This window comes from Primulina tabacum, chromosome 4, assembly GCF_025594145.1.
Source record: "Primulina tabacum isolate GXHZ01 chromosome 4, ASM2559414v2, whole genome shotgun sequence".
In the NCBI taxonomy this organism is placed as follows: domain Eukaryota; kingdom Viridiplantae; phylum Streptophyta; class Magnoliopsida; order Lamiales; family Gesneriaceae; genus Primulina; species Primulina tabacum.
This window is the reverse complement of record NC_134553.1, coordinates 19,241,206-19,247,127: the sequence shown is the minus strand read 5'-3', so window position 1 is coordinate 19,247,127 and position 5,922 is coordinate 19,241,206. Positions and strand designations below refer to the sequence as shown.

The 5,922-nt window shown below is 33.5% G+C and overlaps 1 pseudogene; it reads right to left on the bottom strand.

The window, feature by feature from the left end:
• Positions 1–981: 981 nt before the first annotated feature.
• On the bottom strand, positions 982–5,307 carry LOC142541579 (IQ domain-containing protein IQM2-like; annotated as a pseudogene).
• Positions 5,308–5,922: the final 615 nt, after the last annotated feature.

Genomic DNA, 5,922 nt, shown 5'->3' with positions numbered 1-5,922 from the left:
TGTAAGGCCAATGCTCAGTTGACAGGTGAGAGTGTCGCTGATGTCCCCGCCGCCTGATACCATGGTAATACGTAAGATTGATCGATCGATAAACAACTGATACGAAGGTCCCAATTAATTATCTGAATTCATCTAAGAGGAAAACATATATATATATATATATATATATATATATATACACACACACACACACACATATATATATGTATATGATGAAAGAAAATGTTAATGTTTATAATTGTCATGAAAAAGCTATTTTATTAAAAGTAGTTTCACTATTGCATGTAGATGTATACGTATTATTTATTACTATGGTTAAAGCTTGCTGAGTCAATAGACTCACTAGGTGTGAATGAATCAGGTGAGGATTTTGAATGTTGAGACATGAGGGTTGAATGACTGAACTGGCTCGGGCGGATGGGGCACTAACCCGAGGACCTATGCATTGTTATTTTTCCGCACAGTTATGATTTTACAGTACTTTAAATATTTTGATGACTTTTATGCTTATAAGTGGTTTTGAGAGGGTTTAAGATGTTTATGTAATTTTTTTGAAAAATGCTAGCTTTAGGTTTGGTTTGATATTTACATTTTACGACTTTTAGTGCAATTTTGGATTTTGAGTAAAATAGATATTGAGTTTATTTTAAATATATATATTTATATATATATTATATTTCAGCCGAAGTCTAAGGATTTTAGAAAAAAAAATTCAAATACATTTTAAAGAAAAACGAGTTAGAGAACGTTTCAGGTCGAATTCATATAGATCATATTTGGCTCAAATGAATTGTAACAAAGTAAATATTATGTGATAACCACTCGTCACAGTAATTGCGTTTAACCAAAATATTTTGATATTCAACTCATAAAATCCAGCTCAAATTATTTTTCAAATATTTTAAAACTCATTTCTACAAAAAAAAAAAAAAAACCATGAAAACGGTCATGAAGACAGAAAAATGCATATTTTCATTGGATTACAGTGGCTATGATAGCACATAAAACTTTATTATTCATCTTTACCTTGCTTCTGAACAAGATAGGAGTTAGATACATGGTTATATACAAGAATAGCCTCAGCAATTCCTAGACTATCTTTTCTATGAACAAATAGAAACGATAGAATGAATGAACCAAAGAATAAGCTCTATGACATTGGGGTGTTGGGGGGGTGGTGGCGCAATAATTTCACAATGAAATATATTGAGCAAAAGTTGAATATTTCAAAAAATTATATTTGATGTTTTTTCATTTTGCCACTTGAATCTGGCCCTGAACCACACCACCATATAAGGTTTAGCTACTCGAGTCAACAGGACCCGTTACTGGTAAGGACTGTGTTCTCAAACAATGGCTGCCAGTACGAGAAAGAATGCTACCTGTTGGTGTAGATGCCCTTGACCATAAATCAAATCTTAAGCCACGCTCAGTTCTTGGGGACAAATTCACATGCTGTAAAGCATGAGACTGGAGTTCGGATGGGTAGTCTCTCAAGCATCCGATTCGAGGTCCAGCTCCGGTACTCCACTTGCAAGATAATTGCTTCCCCAGTTGGTAGGACTTTGTTTCTCTGTGTGAGTTTATTCTTTGCGAAATGATTTGCTCGGGAACGACCCCCTCTTTTACTAGATGATGATCTTTTGACGTGTGAGCATTTTCAAGATTGCTGTTGAATTGCTCTTCTGATTCTTCATTTCCATCAATAAGTGATTCTGGCTGGAAATTACCGGTGTTTGGCTGGGTGGTTTCGGTTTTTCTCTTGAAAGTCTCCATCAACTCGTGTTTACTTGGAATCAAAAGAGCAGTTGGTTTCCTAATTAAGCCACGAGATGTACTTGGTATATCCTTTTCACTTGAAATATGCTTATAACTAGAGCATTTCTTATGATCTGATTCATCCAAGTCATCTTCAGAAGAGTTACTTTTTAAGTCTAATACATCTCCCTTCTTTCCTATAGAATCTTCTTCCTCGTCATCAGTCGAATCAAGCTGCATTACATGTATTAAGATTATGCATGCATATACAGGATTATGATTTCCAATCATGGAACATGAAAGAAAAAGGTAAGATTATACCTTAACATCAGTGAGATCAACGTTGCTCTCCCTGAGAAATGATATGAAGTCAACGAAATTTTTGGGGGTTGGACGATAATGACCACTGTGAGGCCAGATGGCCTGTCGAAATAAAAGCGAAAACATGGTAATTAATAAATATACAGCAATTAAAAACAGAAAAATGAGAATTGTTCGAGTGTTATTCATCAAGGTTCACATTGCAGTGGTACCTTTAAGATGCCTTTTTCGGCAACTATTCTCCCAGCCGCCAACGTAGTTCCTCCAGCCAAGAAACTCGAGTGCTGAAACGAGCCCTTCTTTTTCTTCCCGACATATAAGGTCCTCGAGGTGCTGAGCACAAATATCCACTTAGCACCAGTCGGTTCTCGAGTGGTATCAAGAAGCTCTCTGGTTTCCCTATATAAGAGATATCCATCCTCCACTGCAACTTCATAACCCTTTCTTTCCATCTGCAGCATAAGTTTAAAAACAATATCATTACAAGCATCCCCAAAACGGTATAACAAGTCTTAACAGATCTTTAAAAACCACAAAATGATTTTGAAGACAAACTTGATATTCTTTAGAATATGATGTGTTTTTTATATAATTATATGTAATCTATTTTTAAGAAGGATTTTCAGTCATATTTATCCCATTATATTGTCACCCGTATAAAGAGGTAACCATTGTTAATCACAAAGGTTGTATTTTGCTTAGAATTTTATTTGCAAGCAGAAACAATAATCAAATGGTTGTCTCATACTTGTCTTAAACTATTAAAATTTACAGAACAGAGCTCTTGACCGTATGAACAACCAAGAAACTTCTATATTTTAGGGAGAAAATCTATATTAAAAAATAACAAAAGGTCTCCCTAATCTCCAACTTATTTATTTAAATTTGAATCTGTTTCTTAATTAACCACAAACAGACGTAGTTTCAATACACATATTTCATGTGAGTTGAGCGTCAACTTGTTCTGACCATTTTCTTGTCTCTACCAATCGTTTATATTCTTTCAATTCCGGAATACTCCAGCTCGGACAACCCTTAGATTAGTTTTTTTCTCAATGACCTATAGCTCTTAACTAAAGACCGACTTCCCAACTCCTTGATAGATCGGATTAAACAAAATGGCTTTGTTGAGCTCCCAACGTCTCAACAGTTGGAAAATTCCTGTATGTTTTTCCAGCTACGTAATGCTCAGCTGCTCAGCTATGGCCACTCTTATAACTTTTTGGACACAGTATCACAAAATTTCAAGCCATTGCTAAAGATGATGATTGTCTTTTAAATGGAGAGAAATTAATAGGATTTTTAGATTTCTGAGCATTGTATCATAGATGTATTTGTCGAGAACAAAATTATAAGAATTCTATGCTGTGTTGCTTGTTTCTTCACTAGATTTCTACTACTGTTTTAAAATTCAACAGAAGCTACTCTTCAAAATTAAAGAATTTAAGAAGATGGACGCACCGGACCAAGATACTTAATACACTGTTGGTGAAGCTTTGAACGAGGGCACTTCTCAATAAGATTGAGCTCCTTTCCTTCTCCTATGTCTAGCCTGAAAGAACTTAAGTTGTTTAGACAATCAAAGAATATTAAAGGTCAGCCTCTTGAATAATAGTTTCTGGAAGTTTAACAGATAATTACCAGTAGAAGAAGGGCTCTTTGCTTTGAGAATTCAACCATTTCACATAATAAAAATGTAGATTGTGCCCATAGCGATGCCTTGGATCAATCTGCTTGACACAAATTCAGTTAAATCAGCATATTTTTTTAATTTTTCATTACAAAGGCAGTACTTACAGCTTCAAGCCAATGTTGTAAAGCAAGTTTCTGAGCTTTCCCATTCTTTGACAAGCCTTTTCCTACCTGGAATCAGTAAGATAACTCGCCTAAGTTTATCAATGAAAATTAGAAAAAAACTAAACTTAGTAGACGCTTATGTTTTAATCAAAGCTTACCTTGGCAGCCCTTGTTCTTGCCCTTGACCACCGTGAAATAGCAGTCTCGTGTTTCCCAAGATCAAAGAAAGAAACCGAACTGTGCTTGAGTTCCGCAAAATCTAAAACCTTCCACCAACTTTGCTCGACAAGAACTGCACAGTCTGCCAACTTTCTTCTCGTTCGGAAGCTCTTGTAAACCTTCTGTAACTTTACAGCAGCCTCATTTTTGGGGCTGCTTGGATCCTTAACCAGAGATTTTTTTTCACATATACTGATTATCGTCTCCTGGAACTTTTGTATATATCATAGTTTGGTTATTTGTTGACATATTTTTAAAAGATTCCAACAAAAGTTTTCCTGAGCCAAATGATGGCAAAACTTTATGTTCAAAGATTTTGTCCTCAAAACTCATAGCTTGGACCGGAGTCTTCCGACCATCGTCCCCATGGTCGATCGATTTTCCGATGACCGATTCGATACTATTCTCTAGATCACAATATGTGGCAAGCGGGCATGACCAAGATACACCCATGCAATTTCAGAATGGACTTTGAGACAAACGAACTTCTTCAATAATACTGCATTTAAGAAATCAACATAAATACAGAAGCCTAATTACTTTATGCATCATTCTATACTAAATTTCAATGAAATCACTTATAAAAGAACAATTATAATCATAAACAATAATTATGATCATCACCTTGTTACTAAAAAAGAAAAATATATATTATGAGCACTAAGACTAAACAATTAAGCATTTCCACGTCCAAGATCCAGTAAACAGCCGAAGAAATTCACCAATCAGAAAATTCCACAACCCGTTTCAATCCATTATTTTCTCAAAACCAATCAAAAAAGCTTAACCGTGCTAAACAAGCGAAGAGCATAAAATGCACCTAGCTATTCGAAGGAATGACTCTCAAAAACACCAAAGATATCTAACACCAATAACAAAACCCAGAAATTATATACACCGGTGAGCATAAAAATCTCCAAATAGCTCATCCAACGTAAACATTTGACAAAGAACAAGGAATAGACCCGGCGAAAGTAGTAATAATCCTTATAAAAAGAGAAGCTGAGAAAAAGAAAAGATTCTGAAATTTCTACCGCGATGCGAGTCTTTGCTAGAAATCTTGAATAGATGACGATTTGATCGATTAGAAATCCAAGGATTTTATGCTAATTCAGAAGATGAAATATGGGAAAAGATCAAACCACGTATTTTGTATTCTGCATTGAAGGCTAGCTATTATAGAGAGATGGCTGAGGCACATGGGAGACACGGTTGCTGAGAGAAACATGAGAGAGAGAGAACTGCGTGGAAATGGAATAATTTTTTATTTTTTATTTTTATTTTTTCTATTTTTTAAATATTTTTCAATTTGAAGAAATATTTTTTGAAAAAAAAAAAAAAACAAATTCGGGCATTTTGAAATGAAAAAAACACGGGATTTTAAGGATTAAAATCATTCTCAATTGAAAATTCAACATGGTAAATCATTTTTAAATTTTAACTGATATTGAGATTTGCGAAATCCATAATTTAACTACTGTATTGTTAAACATAACTATTTTTATATTGCATTCTTTTAATTTTCTAAAATATACTTATTTCTATTTAATAACATAATTTTCCATTTTTTGGAATTATCAAAGTATGTTATGGAATATGTATATCTAATGCGTTGTGATTTGGTGCTAGTTTGAAATATTATTTTATGTAATTAATTACTAAAATTATTAAGAATTAACATTTGAAAATTTATTAAAATTATCGATATAATATGATTAATATATTTAAATTTTAAATACTTTTATAAAAATTATTATACCAAACCATTTGACATAATACTTAAATGATGATAATAATATTTTGATGTTAATTTTTTAAAAAAATTTA